This window comes from Harmonia axyridis, chromosome 4, assembly GCF_914767665.1.
Source record: "Harmonia axyridis chromosome 4, icHarAxyr1.1, whole genome shotgun sequence".
Lineage (NCBI taxonomy): Eukaryota > Metazoa > Arthropoda > Insecta > Coleoptera > Coccinellidae > Harmonia > Harmonia axyridis.
Window position 1 is genome coordinate 41,195,251 of NC_059504.1, and position 22,096 is coordinate 41,217,346.

Below are 22,096 nucleotides of genomic sequence, written 5' to 3' on the forward strand. Positions count from 1 at the left end.
GCGATTTTTGTCGAATTATGAATGGAATAGCGCTGGGAATTTTACACAAAGGTTTATTGTTTTCCTGGCGATTTTTGCGCGTTGCTCTGTGCTAAAAGATTATCGATGAATTCAGTAATAGACCTAGGTGTTAAATTTTGAACTTTCAACCTGAAATTCCACTGTTTACGGTCAGCAGTATTCAGAACTTCTTTGTTTCTTTGAGGTATTCCTTAAGAAAACTCTTCCGAAAACCGATCCCACATCTTGGTACTGACTCCGCTGAATATTCACCTCGTAAAAATTGCAGAAACGAAAATTCTAGAAGATTTCAAAAATGTGTGCTAGTGGGGCGATATTTCTTTTCATGTGTTATAAATATAATATATCTCGGCATAATGAATGACAATCCAACTGAAATAATCCAAAACTGGTTATATCGTATTATTTCTAACCGTCGAAACATTTTTTTCAACCCATTTTCAGTGATCTATTTCAGTACTTGTCACAAATTCTATCCAGTTTTCTTTTTTGTGGTAATTTGTTTTTAAAACAGGAAAGAGTCGACCGGTGCCTTACTAAGGAAATAGCAGTTATTCAATCTCAAACTTGCTCATTGAAAACTCACATTTTTTCATTTCATTTTCTCTCAAGAATTGCGAAGAATTGCATTAATAGAAGTTATGCGGGTAAATTTTTTCAATTTTGTCATCTTTGGAAGGATTTATCTCCCCTAATAGGCATTTTGGGTAGGGATTCACGGCTTGGCTTGATTTTCAAGCTACTTGGCTTGAGCTTGACTTGATTTCCAGTCAAGCTCAAGTCAAGTAGTAGTTTTTTAATCTCAAGTCAAGTCAAGTATTCATTTATCAAGTACTTGAATCATATTAAGCTACTTGACTTTTAGCAGTTAATTTTGTATTGTCATATCAATAAAAAATGATGAAATGAGGAGGAACCTTGCAAAAAACACTTTTATTTATTAAAGTTATTCTATATAGAACCGAAAATGTCACTTTTTTTGAAATAGAAACATAAATCACTATAAATCAAAATAAAATAGAAAAATTATGAAAAAATAAAGTTTCTCATAATTGAGAACCCTCCAGGCATTGTTTGATTTCATAATTTTCCATCCAGGATCTAAGACACATAAGGCATTTCATAGATTTGTCGCCTAACCTATTGCGGGTTTTTGTAACTGTAAGAGCAGATCTGGAAAATTGTCTTTCAACAGGAGCTGAACATTCTGGCGTTGATGATAAATCCTTGGCTATTTTAGCTAAGTTTGCAAAGATATTTCTGAAACTACCAAAATCAACCAATAGATTTCATAGAAATATGAGAAAACTACTAATGAAGTCACAAAGGCGAATGCTTCAGTCTCTAGGCGCTCGAGGAATCGTCTATTTAGTCTAAGCGCGCACGAGATTGCAGAAATATATGCCGTGCGAGGCTTGCATATCAAGCTCAAGTAATATCAAGTAGCTTGATATCAAGTCGAGCAATAAATATCTAAAGTCAAGTTCTAGTATGTAATTTTTAACGAGCTTGATTTTAAAGTCGAGTAGTTGGTTAAAATGTCAAGCTATTGGGCTTGATGAATCCCTTATTTTGGGCCATAAGTTTATACAACAAACTATACTTATTTTTCCATGTATTATCAACACCAGAAAGCTTGGTACACGTTTTTGACACACCCTGTAGAATTATCATCTACTCTCCAAGAATTTACTATGATTTTAGTAACCTTTAGCGTTGTTAACTAATGTGCACATGATTTTTTTTATAATCAGCTTCATTGCTGAAATTACCAAAAATAACAACTCGATGAAAACTCACGCTCGAATCTACTATAATTTATATGAGTATGGCATAGACATCAGAGCCCTGCCAAAAATAATGCATCCCAAACCCGCAACCAAATCCCCGTTGTCATCCAGTCACGTGAGTCACCGTGAGAATTTAATCAACTGTCAGACGAAAAAAAATACAATAATCGTATTTCATAAAACTTCATTTCGTGAGCCGGTGCATCTTAACCGTAAAGAACTTACGTGTAGAGGAGGCACTCACGTACAAGTATGAGGAATTTACAGGGGAAGACATGCAGTGAATTTCAATCCTCGTTTAGCCACGGTCATGGCGACCGAAGACAGGGTCTGTTGAGTGTTGTTGGCCGCACAATTAACTACCAGTTCCTGGAGATTTAACGATTCTAATTGTCCATACGGGCTGTTCAATTAGATGCCAGTGTACCAAGGCGACTCTTTTTATTGGAGATTAGTTACGGAGGCTGGAACAATGCCATGTTCATTCCATCCGATTTCAGCAACTGGTTCGATTAATATTCGATCGTGAATAAAACAATAATGTTTTGATTTCTTCGTTCTTCATCAATTGAATGTTGACCTAGTTCGTTTTATTGGTCGTTTTTAATTTCCGCGTTCCACTCTAGTTGGTGAATTGATAGGTCATTGATTTGTTTGTTTACCTTTAACTTTCATGAAACAGTAACCAGCTCATTACGATTTTATGGAATATACAGAGTGTTTCACCATTGACGTGACACTTTTTTACGGAAGATTTCGTTTTTTTTTCAACAAAGCATCATTACGCTTCATTAGAAGTACATTTTCAAATTGTGTGAAAATACACAGGGTGTACCAAAAAAGTTTATATGACCAAACATCTGTTTTCTTATGGAACACCCTATTCAATTTTCAGATTGCCTGGAATGAAAGAACCCAAGTATGTTCAAAGTATCTAAGTATATATAAAACCGCTTGCACATATACGTCAAACTCTAAACGTAAAATCACAGCCCAAACGGGACCATCTAGAGCAAAAATGACAAGAATAAGACCCCCCTCAAAATCGTCTGGAGATCCCGGGAAAAATCCCAAACCTTCGATTCTCCTCGCGGTTTTCGAGTATACGGGGTGTTTCGGATCATTTTGACATTTCAAGTCCCATATTTCTGTGGTATCTGTGGACAATTTGACTGTCAGTGTCATGTTAATAATAAATATTCCATTTCGATATACGAAAGTTCTTGAAAAAGTTTGCAGTTTCTAAAATTGTTATTCAATATTTAAATAAATGCCGACAGATAAAATGCAAAGTCTTCGGCGAATCGAAAATTCGATAGATATTTGTCAAAATTTGGAAATGAACATTGATATCATCATCGAATGCATTTTCCTCAACTCAGGTTCGTTTGAAGGGTTTGTATTATTTGGATGAATGTTACTTTATTTCAGGAATTTTTCGTTTATTTTCCACAAACTATAAAACTACATTCCCTTTCGTGAGAATTTGAATTTATTGCGACAGAAGATGGAACTACCAAAGAGAACAGAAGCTTCATTCATCAATTCAGTCTTGGATTGGAGTAAAAGTTATGCTACTATGAAACAGTATTAAACAGATAGAAAAACTCCTTATAGATAATTCACAATTGGCTTTATTACTGGAAAAAAAGAGCCAAGTTAGTCAGATAACAGTCGAAAGTTTCCATGTGTTTTTTGAATATCTAAAATATACACTTTTACGACAGAGGAGTGCAACAATATAAGTGACCACTCCGTTTTTGAAGAATTTGAGTGCAGTGCTGTTGAATTTATAATGAATAAGTCAAATCTTTCATACTAATAATTTCAACTATATATACCCTGTTATATTATTTTCCGCTCAACTGAAACATGTATTAATAAACCTTGGAAATTAGAGACTCTCAAACTTATAACCTGATTTCTCAAAAAGGTTTTACCAAGATAAGATATTATAGGTAATTGCTTATGAGGTAACATAGGCCATGGGTATTTGAAAGGCATGTCTATTCATTATGTCTCTTTTTAGTTGGTTTATTATAGCTATACTGAATATTTCTAAAAATAACATTCACTTTAGATGTGAATTAATTAAATTTGGACTTATGCATCATATCATATATGACTATGAAATTGAGAAAGACATATTCTTCTAAATTCCATTATCAAGTCTTTTGAATAGTACTTTGAAGATATTGATTTCAATAACGTATGGAATATATCAGTTGAAATACTAGTCAAAATGTTACGACAGAAATAAATTTTGAAGGATCATTCAGTATATGAAGAATTTTAACATGGCAGTCACTTTCGAAATTGGTATCAATTTTGCAGCAATTCAATGAAGGTATAAAATACTTTAAAAAGCAACTAATTATTGAAAATTTCCATGTCATGAATGATCAAATTTGTATACAAATGTAGATACCTACCTATTTGTTCACTAAAGTTTCCAATCTTTTAATCGTTATAGGAATAGGTGCTATATGGCCATTTCAAAAATGCTATCCTACTGATTTATTCATTGCTTTTCATTTTGGTAAAAATTAAATTTTTCATTGATTCAGATCCAAAGTTAACATTTGAAAAAATCAAGTCAAACCCACTAATATGGGTCAATAGTATTGGTCGATACAATTTTAGTACCGATTTCAAATACTCAGTTCCTTTTGACTGAAGTAAAAATTGAACAATGATCTTTGTATCTTGAAATGAGTTTTGCATTTTTCCAGTGTTCAACAATGAGATAATTATTAAATTGACTCAAGAAATTAACAGAGTATGCTATATCAGGACTAGTTAATACTGCTAAAGATGTTAATAAACCTATTAATTTCTTATATGGTTCATCATTACAACTCTCTTTTGTTGAATCAAAATTCAATTTAGTTTTCACATGTTCACAATCAGACATGTTGAATTATTGCAATACATATTTGAAGAATATAATCGATAACTTTACTACCTTTTCCATAATTTCTAGTAATATTCATCCCTAATCATTTTTTAGCTTCCCCTAATTTCTTAATCATAAAATTTTCTATCAGAAAATTAATTCAGAATTAACATTAGTTGAAACAAAAAGTCATCCACGTACAATGCAACAATAGTAAGCCAATTATTTTTTGATTTATGTAAATACTATGATCAATTGTTGATCTTTTGAAACTTATATCTATCAAAATTTTATTTACTATATAGGACATAAATTGCCCTGTTTAATTCACTTCTGAGTAAAACCCAGAGCCACAAGTCTCGTTCTATAACATATCATCAATACAATCTTCAGATACTAAAAAACTCCTCAGTTCGTCAGGAATTTCCAATAGGTCCTTCAAATTGTTGCAATTATATTGTATTTCTTCACAAAATATGGAATAGAAGAATAATTTGCTGCTCAACTGAAAAATGTATTGATAAACCTTGGAAATGAGGGACTTCTTATAACCTGATTTCTCAGATATGGGTATCCGAAAGGTAGATCTATTATTCATTCTGCCTCTTTTCAGTTTGTTTATTACAGCTATACTGAATATTCCTAAAACAAAAATCTCACTGTAGGTCTTTTCATAGATCTTATCGAACGATTATGTAAATTCAATATTTGTCAAAACTGAAAATAAACATTGAATGCAATTTCTTTATTTCAGGTAATATTTCTATTAATGAGTCAATTGAATGAATGTAACTTCATTTTAGGGCTCACAAGTAAATATCCAATGGAATGATAGCCCTTAAAATATATCTATTATTCATTTTGAATTGACTTACAAGAATATCAATATTTTCATCGGCAAGACATAAAACGACAAATTTTCTTTCAAAGTTGAAATTCAGAGAAAAATATGCTAATAATTGTCTATTGTAACTATTAAATAAACAAAAAAAGGACCATAAAAAGGATTACAACTTAATTAACAAACATAAACTTTTTTTGTCAATTTTTCCCACCCAATCATCAATTAAATTTGGACTTATGCATCATACATGTCTCTATAAAGAAGAAAAGTGCTAATTTAAAATCTTAATGTTGGGATTATATTATTATTCAATATTCTCTAAAAATTTTTTACAAACCTATAAGCATGAATAACTTTCTTGACTGACGCTCACATTTTGATTATTCATTTCTCCCAAATTCTTCAAAGAAAGAAATTGCCATTTCTGGAAAAATGAGATCTGAGAATTTGGTTGATATCGGTTATTTTTTATTCATTATTAAAGAATACAATATACGATTTATATTTCAACAAATTTTTAAGACATGCGTATGACTGACATTATGATCATAGAGAAATCTTTGTTTATGGTTATGACTGCGTTCGGCAAATCCACACTAGGGATGGGCAAAGGTCAGAAAACTATCGATATCTATACAGGGTCTTTCACGAGGAACCTCACTCATATTTATACGGGAAACTACTGAACGTATTTTCATGAAATTCAGCACTTATAAGTATTTCACGATGCTGATGAAATCTAAAATATTTTCAAGGCATGAGCACCTCCGGTTTTTCCGGAAATGACGTCAACTTCCGTTTTTCAAATTAGAACACAATTTTTTTATTGCAGAAATAGATTCCTTAGAAAATTTCAAGTTATTTTGATGTAACATTTTTCAGTTTTGGTTGGAAAATTCTCTCTGAGCGGGAAAATTCGAAAAAAAAATCGAAAATAGAGCTCCGCTGAAACAAGAATAACTTCGAGGTTTTTGGATGGAAAATTTTCATTTTTGGGATTTTTCAGGATGTAAGATTGATGTATCCACTTTAAAAATCGAAATCGCGATTCATGATACAGGGATGAAAAAATCGCTTTCAAAGTTAGGGATGACAAAATCGTGAAAAATCAATTTTTTCAAATTAGAACCCCATTTTTTTATGGCCGATATTGAATCTACGTTAAAAAATAATGTGAGTGTATGCATCACACCCTTGCCCTAAAATGGATATTTTCTGAGTTATTCACAAAAAACTGTTTTTCGTCTTGAATTTTCAGCTATTTCTTTTCCCTTCACGCCAAAAAGATGAAATTTTCAGGAACTGTTATCTGAACCATGCTGTAGATTTTTCACCCCTTCTTGAAACCGACTTCAAGTTACTATTAGGAGAACCAGGGCAAACTCTCGCAGTTATAACTAGAGAATTTCTCAAGTTTGTCATGGTTCTGTTAATGGTATCTCTCGTTGGTCTGGGTCGGTCAGGAAACCTCTCAATGAACAGTCGAATCGTTCTATCTACAACTTTATTACATTCTCCATGAAGTAGAATGAGATTTAAATAATCTTCATTGGTAACATTAGGCATAGTGATTGATTTTATAACTTAATACGAATTATCACCAAATTAATAGTAAACACAAAATGCTACTGAATAAAGAGGAATTTGGCAGATGTAATTAATGATACTATTATTAAAAAAAAAGAATGTAAAACATGGTAAGTTTTTGCATATGGTTCATAAGGAATTATTTATTTATCACTGGAGAGAAAACCGATGGCCGATTAGTTGAAATAAAGAGGTTTCCGATACAAATTCGAATCAAAATTCGCCATCTATTTAGGAACAACCTGTAACTTTTTTCTCTTGCATATTAGGGTAGTAAAATCTAAAACATGGTTTAAGTAACAGTTCCTGAAAATTTCATCTTTTTGGCGTGAAGGGAAAAGAAATAGCTGAAAATTTAAGACGAAAAACAGTTTTTTGTGAATAACTCAGAAAATATCCACTTTAGGGCAAAGGTGTGATGCATACACTCACATTATTTTTTAACGTAGATTCAATATCTGCCATAAAAAAATGGGGTTCTACTTTGAAAAAATTTATTTTTCACGATTTTGTCATCCCTAACTTTGAAAGCGATTTTTTCACCCCCTGTATCATAAATCGCGATTTCGATTTTTGAAGTGGATACATCAATCTTACATCTTGAGAAATCCCAAAAATGAAAATTTTCCATCCAAAAACCTCGAAGTTATTCTTGTTTCAGCGGAGCTCTATTTTCGATTTTTTTTTCGAATTTTCCCGCTCAAAGAGAATTTTCCAACCAAAACTGAAAAATGTTACATCAAAATAACTTGAAATTTTCTAAGGAATCTATTTCTGCAATAAAAAAATTGTGTTCTAATTTGAAAAACGGAAGTTGACGTCATTTCCGGAAAAACCGGAGGTGTTCATGCCTTGAAAATATTTTAGATTTCATCAGCATCGTTAAATACTTATAAGTGCTGAATTTCATGAAAATACGTTCAGTAGTTTCCCGTATAAATATGGGTGAGGTTCCTCGTGAAAGACCCTGTATATTGTATCGATAATTTCTGACACTATCGAAATGTATCGAAATATGTAAGAGTAAAATATCGATATATATCGCTGTGATATTTTGGTGTGAGAAAATTCTGTTGATTTGAATAAAGTTTTTCTATCATAGAGGATAATAATAACATTCAGATGACAAGATTCAGTGGAAAACGACATATTTAGTAGTTTGCTTCCATTTTTATGGAGTATTTTGTCCTCCTGAACATTTATAGGGACATTGATGTTGACGAGGACGCTGTGATTACAAGGTTTTCAAAGGGTTCAAAGTTTTAAAGACCAAATTAGATTTTGTTGTGTAGTTGCCAATTGTCTTCTTTTTTTCATATTAAACAATCTAATTTTTTTTAAATTTCTACCTGAATGGTTAAAACCCTGATAAGTAAATAATGGCATTATAATACAACAAATACATAAGGGTACAACTTTTTTTGCGAAATTCGAGGCTTTATTATAAAAAACTGGTCATACATTTATAATTCAAAGTATTGCCCATCGCTGGTCACTACTTTCTCCCATCTTTCGGACAGCGTACGAATTGAAAAAACTGGTCATCTTTTGAAGCGATCCACGAATCGATTCTCAAGTTTTTACTTCTTCATAAGATCGGAAGTGTTGGTCAGCCTGGCCATGTGCTATTAATTGAAACAAGTGATATTCCGTGGGAGCAACGTCTGGAGAATACGTCGGGTAGGGTTGTGGGGTAGGAATTCCCATTTTAACGTTTCCAAGTATATCTTGACTACTTTCGCAACATGGGGTCGAGCATTGTCATGCAGTAAAATCAATTCATCTTCTCTCTTGTTGTATTGCGACGGTTTGTTTTTCAATGCTCGGTACAAACGCATTAATTGCGTTCGATAACGATCGCCTGTGATTCTTTCAGTCAGAATACACTACGCCGAGCTGGTCCCACCAAATACTGAGCATGACCTTAGAACCGTGAATATTCGGTTTGGCCGTCGATGTGGAAGCATTGTCAGGATATCCTCATGATTTTATGCGCTTGGGATTATCGTAATGAACCCATTTTTCGTCTCCAGTCCCAATCCGATGCAGAAACCCCTTCCGTCTTTTTCTTGCAAGCAGCTGTTCACAAGTAAATAAACGTCGTTCAAACACCTCGCGGCTTCAACTCGTACCGCACCCAATTTCCTTGTTTCTGAGTCATTCCTATGACTTTCAGGCGTTTTGAAATGGCTTTTAGTGTCACTCCTATTGATCCTACAATTATTGTTGCGTTTGACATGAGTCTTGATCAATTATTGCCTCCAATTCTGCATCTTCAAAAAACTTCTCTCTTCCACCGCGATGCTGGTCTTCGACATCAAAATCACCATTCTTGAAGCGTTGAAACCACTCATCTATATCTTTATTTATTTAATCAAACGGAACAAGCCATTTTACAGATGTACCAGAAAATAACTAAACCTAGACATAAACAATATCGTTGGTACGTTCTTCCACCAATATCGTTCTCACTATAGGTATTTGAAAGCATTCGATGAACCTCAGCCGCGGATTTTTTCATATTTTAATGGAAAATTGAAACCTCCCGCAAATGACGAGAATTTGGCTCGTAAGCTAACATGGTTAATCGTGAATAACTTTATGATGCAGACACAAATCGACTAACATGTCAATGGCGTTATGTTCACAAATACCTAAACTTATTGTATGACATCTACGATATATTTATTTCTACTACCACTTACCGTTACAGCCATCTATTGCAAAAGGCGGACGCAAAGTTGTACACCTTATATAAATATTCATATGAATATCTAAATATAAATATTTTTGAGAGGTAAGGCTTGATATCGGTATAATCTGGGATTTGGTCCCATAGAAATACTCGAAGCACATAACGGCGAACCCCCTCAAAATTTAAGGCTAGGACCGCCCTTGATTTGTCGTCATGGAAAGTTATTTGCATCAAATATTTTCATGTGAGCAAGGCCGAAACGGTATGTTCTAGGAAAGAAGTCATATAGAATTCTACCCTAGAATCAGCATAGGATACCGAGTGAATCGTCTAAAATCAGCTAACGATACAAGGTTTCCGAAAAAAATCTTTTATTTTCTAGAGGGATACCCAATGAAGGATCTACCGGCATAGTGACGGGGTCCAAGGGGCGGAGCCCCTTCGGCGAGCAGAGCGAGTCATATGCTTAAAACTTACCGTTTTTGAGATATTTAGATTTTTTTCATCATTTGAAGGGTGTTCCGAAATACCTCATAACTTCGAAATCAATTGAATGGGTATTCGAAAGTGCATCATGAAAGAATGTCTGTTAAGTACTGTTTTTTTTTATAATAATTGAGAACTCTACTAGGTGTTCAAAATGAGAGAATGATCACTCATTCAAACGTTATTATCGGGCTCATTCCAAATGGCATACCCTGTATTTTGTTTTTTCATTAGGTAGCAAATTTCATTGCCTTCGAAAAATTCTCTATGGAATAAAATATAGGGTGTGCAATTTTGAATATTCCCAATATTCACGTTTGAATAAGTCATAAATGAATCGTCTACACTCAGTAAAGTTCTCAGTAATTATCAAACGAACAGTACTTACCTCCATTCTTCTAGTATTCACTTTCAAAATCTCATTAAAGTAAATTGATTAATTTCGAAGTTTTCAGTATTTTTCCAAAGATCCTTCAATTCATGAAAAATCGAAATATTTCAAAAACGGTAAAGTTTTAAGCATATGAAACTTCGAACAAACCTTGGGTTTATTTATTCCAAGCAATCTAAAAGTAAAGAAATCTTTTCTATAGAAAAAAAACTTTTGGTCATTCACATTTTTTTGGTATATTTCCAGGCAATTTGAGAATGAAGCTCTAATGGAGGAAATTCGAAAATTTCGCGAAATAGAATATCTCGTCAATGGAGTAACAGCCTGTATAGCAACGGGATATGAATCTGAGAATTTGTAAGCTAAATGAACCATTCACAGGAGGACATAAAACATGTCATTAATAGCAAATAATCGAAGAAAGTGGTTTTCTTTCGAATCGATTTTATTCTCCAATCTCCATTTTTCTAGATTCGATTTAGTCAACAACCAACCTCCCTTGCCGAATTTCCATCGATATAAGGAAATAATAACTCATCAAGAATCCTCTAGACCTTTTTTTCAGCTCCCATCCAACCAGGAGCTCTCAATCATTTGCTCCCAGCGCCGAGCAATAGAGAAAAACCGATAGAACCCTGATCACAGTGGCGGCTCGTGAAAGTTTGAGGGTCAGCAGATAGTTTTTGTAGATCTCTGAATGCTGTGAACAAGAAATTTGACACTAGAGCGCCCTGATGTCATTAGCAGGGCGCTCCAGTGTCAAATTTACATGTACTTACAATAAAAGAAACCGCATATTTTTAACATCAAGAACAAAGGAGCTGCCGTCCAAAAACTATTTTGACAATTTTGGATCCAACGTTTTATATTGCTACTACCACAAATATTACTTGATCCAGAAAGCGTTCTTCTTCGTACAATTTTTCGTGGCTCTTCATCAAATATTGTTGAATAACTAGTTCCACTATTGGCATTTTATACCGTTGTTATTTATTTTTACATAATTTGCACTTTGCAATTTTCAATGTTTTGGAATCGGCTGCCGCAACATCAAAAAAATCTGTATTTCTTTTACTTGTTGATTTCCCTCGTCCACAGATTTTTTCTCATAGAATCTTCGAAATAAATCTCACCTTTTTTTAGTACGTATTCCGAGGTGCCTGAGCTATATGAAAAAATATTCCGGGCTGCCTGAGCTTTTTTTTACATAAAAAATTTGATTTTCAAGTCAAGTCAAGTTTGTAAGTAAAATCAAACTAATTCGGCTTGAATGCATCTCTAAAACAAACATTTAAAGATTATTCAAATTAAACGAAATTGTTCAATCAGCCATCTTAAAAGTAATATTCTAAGTTCGGCGAAGGTAATATAAATTTAACTTCTTAATTCCCAAATTACGGAGCTTGAAAAATTAAAGAAGAAAGTAATAAATCTACTGACCACGAAACAGTTATTATGTCAAATATTTAACATAAGAATAGGGACAAAATAAAACATAAAACAATTTAACGCTGACAAATCAAATTGATGCAAAAGTTTACATATTTGCCGTCTGCCATTTTCCCCGGTTTGGCAGTTCCGCCCCTGACGAGCGGCGCTTGGAGTGGCCCCCTTGATTTATGTTTGTTTGGAAAATAATGCGTATAAATATTGGCGCTCGATTTTCTGGTCACGTCCACGGCCTTCCGCGTCTATTCCGGCGTCTGTTCCTACGCCATCCCGACAATAAACAGGGCCCGAAGAAACTGAATTACCCCGCATTATGTACTGCTATTTTGAAAAGGAAAAATGAATGAGATGGAATCGGGAGAGAGATTGTTCTTTTTTTCGCGAAAAACACGGAGTTGCTCAGCCGTGAGATCGATTAAGGTAACGATCATCTCTCAGTTTGGCGTTCCGATTCAATTATCTGTAGAATTTTTTTTTACTTTTCCCTATTGAAAGTTTTCCGCTTCGGCAAAAATGCAATTTTTGATAATTATATTTTCGAGGCTGTGTTGATTGTACTTTTTGGAATAATAGTTGGAAAATTGCACGATTTTATGGATTTCGATGTGCAACGATTTTGTGATAATGCCGATATTATGGTGGTATTTACATTGTTGACACATCTTTCCTTCCTCTTTCCCGAATAATAAGTTATTGTTATTTCGAATGGATTACCCTGCATATAAAGGGTGTTTTTTTTAGAGCTATAGAACTTTAAATTGCAATAAAACAACGATGGATTATTCGATTGACATGAATTTTATTTATCCGCAGGATAATCTTGTGGCATTATATTTTAAATATGATTTCTGGCATATGACCGCCATTGCTGGCACGGATGTAGTCCAATCTGGACGTCCAATTTTCGATGACTTTTTCCAACATTTGTGGCCGTATATCAGCAATAACACGGCGAATGTTGTCTTCCAAATGGTCAAGGGTTTGTGGATTATCCGCATAGTCCAATGACTTTACATAGCCCCACAGAAACTAGTCTAGCGGTGTTAAATCACAAGATCTTGGAGGCCAATTCACAGGTCCAAAACGTGAAATTGGGCGGTCACCAAATGTGTCTTTCAATAAATCGATTGTGGCACGAGCTGTGTGACATGTTGCGTGGTCTTGTTGGAACCACAGCTCCTGAACATCATGGTTGTTCAATTCAGGAATGAAAAAGTTAGTAATCACGGCTCTATACCGATCACCATTGACTGTAACGTCAATACAAAATTCAGATCAAACATCATAGTGACTTTTGTATTGTATCTTGGCAGTGGTGTGACTGTTACGAAAATTTACAGATTACGGAATTTGAATTTGAATCGTTACGATTCGAATTCTGAAATAATTTATAATCACGCATTAAATTCGTGAATTATGTCTGACGAAATCGATTTAACACCCCCAGAATTAAGAGAAATTGCAAATAATGTAGCAAATCATTTCACTATATCCAAATTATAGTACATATATTGACAATTGAAACTTGATAGGATCGGAAGTTAGCGTAGACAACCACAAAACGAAAAATAAAACTGAAAACAATGCTGTAATGTGTCCATTACAGCACTCTTTTTAGTACTCTATTGAACTCGTTACGATACTGAAATAGGGAAAATAGTATTAATTTATTGATCCTTGGAACAAATACAAAAAGAAGTCACACTTATTCAATCACAATTGTTACAAGTTTTACGTAAAGTAAATTGATTATCCCTTACAGTTCAAAGTTTATTCAAAAATAAATCGTTCTCATGGGAACCTAACATTTCGCTCAATTTATCTCAAGTATTCGTTAAATACAACATAATTTCATTATGAGGTAACCAACAGATACCGACCTGATAATTTATGATTCCCATCCTTTCACGTTTCCACTTTTAAAGAACCGAAAACGTTTAAAATTGATATTTTCCCATTCTTCTCTATCATTTTACGCCATATTAAGGAGAATTTATGTGAGCAGCGGCAGAGTTTACTCTCTCAACCATTGTTTATCTAATCTGGCAAACGTTCTCAAAGAACAGAATGGACGACTTCGAATTGTGAGTTATAATTCTAGAACGCTGACAGGACTCCATTAGTGTGGAATACTTGAGATAAGAAGGGAACTAGGAAAGAAGTATATCGGAAAAGTTCAGAAATACATAGGCATTGATTTCTAAGTTGTTCAAGGATTTATTTTTTTAATTATCAGTTTCAATAGTAATGCTTTCGAGTCAATAGAGTTAAACCTGAACATTTGTGAAATTAGGCGGTCACCAAACGTGTCTTTCAATAAATCGATTGTGGCACGAGCTGTGTGACATGTTGCGCCGTCTTGTTGGAACCACAGCTCCTGAACATCATGGTTGTTCAATTCAGGAATGAAAAAGTTAGTAATCATGGCTCTATACCGATCACCATTGACTGTAACGTTCTGGCCATCATCGTTTTTGAAGAAGTACGGACCAATGATTCCACCAGCCCATAAAGCGCAGTCAGTTTTTCTGGATGAAACAGTGTTTCGACATACACTTGAGGATTAGCTTCACTCCAAATGCGGCAGTTTTGTTTGTTGACGTAGCCATTCAACCAGAAGTGCGCTTCATCGCTAAACAAAATAAAATGGACGTAGTGCGCGATACGTATTCCGCACAGAACCATTATTTTCGAAATAAAATTGCACTATTTGCAAGCATTTTTCAGGCGTGAGTCTATTCATGATGAATTGCGAAACCAAACTGAGAATATACCACTTGACAGCTGTTAAATCGGTCGCCATCTTGAACAGTAATGCCAACTTAAAGTTATATACCTCGAAAAAAAACACCCGTTATAACAAAATTTTTCTGAGCCCCCCCTTTCCAAGAAATCACCCTTGAAAGGTGAAGACTGAAATTCAGTCTTTATTTTTTTCTGAAATTCCAGTAGAGCTAGAAACTTGAATTTCCAACCAAAGTTATATACGTCGAAACATAACACCCGTTATATTTCACTCAATTCGCGAGTTTCTCCACAAAGAACGCACTACTTAGGTCCCATAGTGAATCAACGTTTCATATTAACTCAAAATATATTGAGATAAATACCTAAATGTATCAGAAATTCAGAAAACAAACTTCAGCGCGCCAAACGACGTGAAACAACTGATGGCACTAGGAGAGCAAAAGTTGTCAAACCTTGGGTTCCAGCAGGTAGATACAGAAAATAATAAATATTCTGCTTATTATAAATTTTACAATTAGGAAAAATATCGGATTCCAAATATTCAAATCTGCATATTTAATGGGGAATCACTCAAATAAATATTCAATTTATGTATGTATGTATTTGTGGATTAGAAAATAAATCATAATCCGACCACATAATCTAACCATGTTGGAGACATGTAAAAATTGCATATACTCCCTCTATCTATGTTCATTTGTGAATTTATTTGAATACTGGCTACTGCATTATATTTTGTTTATTTAGAAGTTTATTTAGAACTAATGAAAAATGGCGCCACGAGTAAACAACACTGCAGAATCTGTTTGCAAAAGATGTGTAAAGGAGGTGAAAAATTATGTGACCTGTGAAAAATGTCGAAGTTCTTTTCATCCGAGCTGCATTCTTAAAATCAATGGATTGTATGTGGATGAAAATGAAAAAATATTTTGTTGTGACAACATAACCTCCAAAATATGTGTTTTCGAGGAGAAAGAAAAGGAAATTCAATCTCTGAAGTCACGATTAGTCAACCTGAATGAAATATGCTTTGAAAATTCTATAAATCATGAAAGTATTACAGTTGATGAAGTGGAAAATTCTTCAGAAAACGAAAAGCTCAATACAGTGAATAATTACAGAGGTAATTGCCAAAACAACGAAGTGGTTTATCTGAAATTGTTACTGGAAGAGAAGAGTAAAATGATTACTGAATTACACGATAAAGTAAAATTACTCAAAAATTATAATTCACTTCTAGAGAAAATTGAAAATAATACATCGAATTTGGTGCCACCTATGAAGGAGGATTTGAACCGTACTAATGGTTCCTGTCTGTTAACGTTGAATGATAAAAACCTGAGAACTACATCTGTGGTAGATACGGAAACTGAAGAAAATGTTAAAGAAATTTCAGATGGCAGTTCGGTTGTCGATTATAAAGAAAATTCCTTGATATCACGGAATTCACCAGTGGTTTCTGCAAAGCAGAAAGATGTTAGCATCCGCCCAAAACAATCGACACTTTCTACATTACGTGGAAATAGACCAAGAAAGGAAGTAATAGTAAAGGGTACAATGTCCACTGCATCTTTCAGTGGCATGGAGAAGAAGGCTTGGATATGGGTAGGTCGTGCAAGTATCGAAACGCCGAAAGAGAAAATAATGGAACATCTTCAAACAAAATTTCCCGGACAACCTTTTACTGTAGAGACCCTACCAGTTCGACAAGGTGCCTCCAGTATTTCTTTCAAGGTAGGTGCGAATATCTCCTTACTCGAGGACATCTATAAAGGCGAAAACTGGCCAGAGAACATAACAGTGAGAAAGTTCAAATTTCCTTTTCGGAGACAAGAAAGAATCGGAAATTTCTAGTGAGAAATACTTTATTGTAACAAACTCTAACTTACAATCAATACGCAACAAAATTGACTTGTTCTTATCTATATTGAGACAAAGGAAAATATCGGTTGCTTGTATAACAGAACACTGGGTCTCGGAAGATGTTATTCAACGATTGGGACTTGAGGAGTATGTGGTGGCAGATTACTTCTGTAGAAGGAATTCAAATTATGGTGGAGCCGCTGTGATTTTAAGAGATAATATTAAATTTTCCCGAGTTCCTTTTGTCAGAGAGATGTCAGTGGAGAATCATATTGAAATGGCGGCAGTGAGAATACCGAATGAAAAATTAGTTCTATTATCCGTTTATAGACCTCCAGCAGGAAATGTTCAGATATTTTTGACAGCGCTAGGTGAAGTACTAGACAGGTTGAATAGTAATAAATTATATGAAATAATAATAACGGGCGATTTTAACGTTGACTTTATCAAACTAAGCAGCGACAAGGACAGTCTGGTTGACCTGTTGGAATCGTATGGCCTAAATCCAGTGTTCAGTGAGCCTAGTCGCGTGACGAGGAGATCTCAGACCTGCATAGATAACATCTTTCTCAACACAGAGTCATTTTCTTATAGTACCGAAACACTGAATGTGCATTTATCAGATCACCGGGTCCAGGAATTAAAACTGATAACGTCTGCACTTCAGAAGAACGATGTCAAAAAAATAAAATTCCTCATCAATGACGAAAATATGTCAAGGTTCGAAAATCAAATTGCGGCGACTCAGTGGGATAATACGATGGATACTGAGGCTGAGAGGAGTTACAATAAATTTCATGAGGCCTTTCAACGGTGCTTTAGCGTTTCATTTCCTGAGATAGAAATCAAATACTGTTCGAATAACACGCATAGAAAGAAATATATGGAGTCGAATGAAAGTAAAACCTTGAAATCAGCCATTGACTCAGCGGAAACCATCAACTGGGTCAGGAAAGACGAATGCTCCAGACAGCTCTTGAAACACCTCAAGCAATGTCTAAGAGAAAGCTACACTAAACAAAAACAAAAATATAACAGCGAATTCATTAGTGGTGCAGAAAATAAATCGAGAGCTGTATGGAAGGTTATAAAACGAGAGACGGGAAGAAGAGGCACTGGGGCCGGGCAGTCCCAGTTGTCCTCTGATGATATGGCAGGATCTTTCTCTGATATTGGAGATAGTGGAAATCAGATTCTCCATGGATCGGATGCCGACCACTCCATTCTATTCAAGAACTACATGTCGAGAAAGAAGATTAACGACCACTCAATGTTCATTTTTCCAACTGACGTGTCTGAACTCCAGAGTATTGTGAAAGGTCTCAAGGGAAAATTAACGCAAGACATTTATGGCATGAACACCTTGCTATTAAAAAGGATTTTTCCATATGTGGCAGATATTATGAGTAAAATTTTCAATCAGTGTCTGCAACAGGGAATATTTCCAGAGAATTTAAAAATGGCCAGAGTTGTACCACTCCACAAAAAAGGAGATGCCGATGATGCGGACAACTACAGGCCCATTTCCATTCTGCCCGTCTTCTCGAAAATCCTCGAAGAACTCCTAAAAAGAAGGCTAATAGCATTTTTAAAGAGTAAAAATGTCCTAAGTGAGGATCAGCATGGTTTTTCTTCTGGAAAATCGACTACTACTGCATTGACTAGCTTATTAGAATCAATAACAACGGCCCTAGATGATAAAGATCAATGCGAAGTGCTGAGTTGTGACCTCTCGAGGGCATTTGACAGTGTGGTGGGGGAGATCCTACTGAACAAGATGAAGTATTATGGAATTCGTGGCACGGCACTCTCTATCTTCCAGTCATTCCTTCAGGGAAGAATGAATATTGTTGACTGGAAGGGTCAAAAAACAACCTATACTACAGAGCGTGGGGTTCCACAGGGCTCAATTTTGGGACCAGTATTATTTAATATATACACGAACGATCTCCCTCTGAATGTCCCTGTCAGTGCGACTGTACGCTATGCTGATGATACGAATTTGTTCAACAGAGCCGATTCTGTGGAGTTACTGAGAGATGCGTCTTCAATGTCTATGCTGGCTGCACAGGGATGGTTTTCTGCAAATGGTTTGAAATTAAATATAAATAAAACCCAGATTCTGAGATTCGGAGGCCACGGGGATCACGATGCAGAACAGATTAAATTACTGGGTATAATATTCGACAGAAATCTCTCATGGAAACCCTATATGTCTGAATTATCAAGAAGGTTGTCTACGGCCATATATACGATAAGGCGGATGAGAGCAGTCTCCTCGGCTGATGTCTGTAGAATTACTTATTTTGCCAACTTTCAATCCGTGGCCACCTACGGTATACTTCTGTGGGGATGTTCTTCTGATGCACATGGGATTTTTTTTGAGACAGAAAGAGGCTCTTCGCGCTTTGTGTGGAGTCTCAACCAGAACAAGTTGCAGACATTTGTTTAAACAGGAGCGAATACTGACTCTGCCGTCTGCTTACATCCTCGCATGTATGAAATATGTGGTAGAGAATAATTCGGACTTTAAAACTCTCGGAAGTTTTCATTGTTATGAAACGAGGCACAGGGACCATCTACTGATTAAACATCATCGTCTCACGAGAACCCAATCAAGCACAAATTATATGTGTGCCAAGATATACAATAGGTTACCAGACTGTCTGAAAGATCTGAGAGGGAGAGAGTTCTTGCATTCGTTGAAAACTTTTTTGAAGGATAATTGTTTTTACTCTGTGCGAGAATTCCTTGATCGTACTTTTTGAATGTTTATTTTCATTGTTTGTTAAACTTGTAACAGTGTTTGTTGTGTACATTTAACTCGTGTTATATATTATTGTCTATATATATCCTGACATTCCATGTAAGATATTTGATGGAGCAAATAAATATTATTATTATTATTAAGTCACGTACAGGCTCACGCCTCTGTGATTATATGTTTATACCCTGTAGCTTACAGAATAAACCATTTTTTCATTATTATTACCATTACTCTATGGTTAGTAATTTGAAATATCCTGTCACAGATTCATCTATCATCTGTCAATTCAGCGTTAATTCTGCCTAAGATGCATAGAATCTATGCATCTTAATTCTGCCAAATTAACATTTTTCAATGCAATGCCTTCTGCACCTGTATTATAAAAAACTCTGTATTCATTCCTCAATAATTCTTGAGTTAGTTCTGATACGAATTCGAATTCTACAGCTATTCAATTTTATGTGGATGCATCGAGAACATTAGTTGTTCGAAGAAAATTGATTCATGTTATCTGGAAGTCGGAAGCTTTGATCCCGTGGTCAGTTATATGCAGAGGTAATCATTCTGTAAAAAACCAAGTAGCACTGAGTGGAGTAATTTTAAGTATAGATAAATGGGCATACAGAGTGGTCAACATCTCGTTATTTCAATCTAGTGCGCGCTTTCCTCATATTTTTGCTACGAAGTATCTACATCTAATAATTTTGAATTTTAGTTCGATTAATCTAGAAACGATAAATCTTCGTGTAGAATTGCAACGATTTCTGATGATACGTTCCAAATAACTCCTATTTATCCAGGATTAAACCCGTACCCGATCGAACAAAACTCGACAGCGATAATAAATCGAAAAAAGTGGAAAAATAGGAAATCCAATCGTCCGATGAAGTCGTACCATTCGAAAAACCCACGAGTCTCGGCAAGAACGAGCGAAATAAATTTCGTTTGCAAGAGACCGGACCAACATTTCCGACGATTTTATCGAATTTCGTTCTTTTCGGTTTTGTTTGCAGCGCGTTTAGCCGTGTCGGTCGACAAAGGCGCTGGCCGTGTTTATATTCCTCAAAGGCCAAACGTGGAACGGCGTAGGAACAAAGCGGAGGTCGCAGAGGTAGCATTATGTTGTTTGTTACATCGCCGGAGAAAACACCAGAGATATATCGATGACTGGAGGCTAGAGATCGTTGGTTTCGAAGAACGCCGACTTTGCAAAACTCGAAAAATCCATACTGTGCATTTATTACGCAATTTATATGCTACTTCCGGAAGAAGTGGTGAAAAAGTTTTCTGTACTAGCGCCATCTGGAATTGACTAGTTAAATAGGTACCGAGGAAACGAAATAACATATTTTCGTTATCGGTTTTCTCATCCTAGGTACATGTGAATGATTTTTAGTTCGAAAAATATGTGGTGGAAGCCAAACTTTTTCATTTAGGGGTACAACTTACAACAATTAGATTATATAAATAAATAATAATACAAACTTCATTGTATGTAAGGCATATAAATATAAAAAATTCACTATAAAATTATAGCGGAGACTGGGGAGTGTTGATACATTTTTTACAAAATTGTCAATACAAAATTTGTGTTTAATTTTTACCAATCCATTTATATCAGAGTGAAATTTAAGGACTTCTCTTGAACGTCAAGCATAACTGAGAATGGAAAACTTTCCTTTTGAGGTGAGATTTACTGTATCAAACCTCCCTAGAAGAGAAATTTACAAAATTTAGAACGTGAACGTATTAAAATATTCGATTGATGATCTGAACTACTGGCGTCTATGTTCTAAATAAAATGCGCATTAACAATAACGTAATGAATTTCGTTAGTTTTTGTTGATAAAGAGATGAAGCCTTACGTTTGTGATGCAAATTCTAATATCGAATATGTAGAAAACACACTTTAAGCTTAAAAACTCTTGTTAGTGACGCGATCGTTGCTAGATTTCAACAGATACTATTTCCACACTCAATGAGGCACTGTACGCGATTAAGCCTTTTCTGAAGAACCTAGACGGAAAATTTGAACGTATATCAAACCTCCCCTTGTATCAAACCTCCCCAATCTCCCTTACTTTTCTATATAAAAACAAATGTAGAAAAACTGATAATTGACAACAACTCAAACAGATAAGAATTTTGAAAAGGAGTAAATTGCGCTTCCCGGTCAATTTGAATTTTTTCATTGGCAAAGTTTTCAAATTGGAAAGAAGCTTATTGAACACACAATCTTGTGCCTCGATTCTTACTACTAATTCGATGACGCCATTATTTTGTGACAGTAGGATCATCTAAAATTCAAGATCAGTCGATGAATCACAGCACGAGAGATTGATCACTTCATGGTATTATGTTATTGCAGAAACTTGCTAATTCTCATCAGATTCAGGGTGGACAAGAAACAGTCCAACCTATTGACTTCGTTATGTAATAGGAAGATCATAATCTGATTCATTTCTCACATAAGTTACTCTCCTAACAATGAAAGAGACCGAGCAGATATTTCGCCATCAACAATTGAAAGAGAATTGTTACCGGTAACTTTTAAATTAT

The 22,096-nt window shown here is 34.9% G+C and overlaps 1 protein-coding gene across 1 annotated transcript in view; it reads left to right on the forward strand.

Annotated features, from left to right (window-relative positions):
• The window catches only part of LOC123677768 (insulin-like growth factor-binding protein complex acid labile subunit), a 145,262-nt gene that overhangs the window by 120,331 nt on the left and 2,835 nt on the right, over positions 1–22,096 (forward strand). The window lies entirely within an intron of this gene.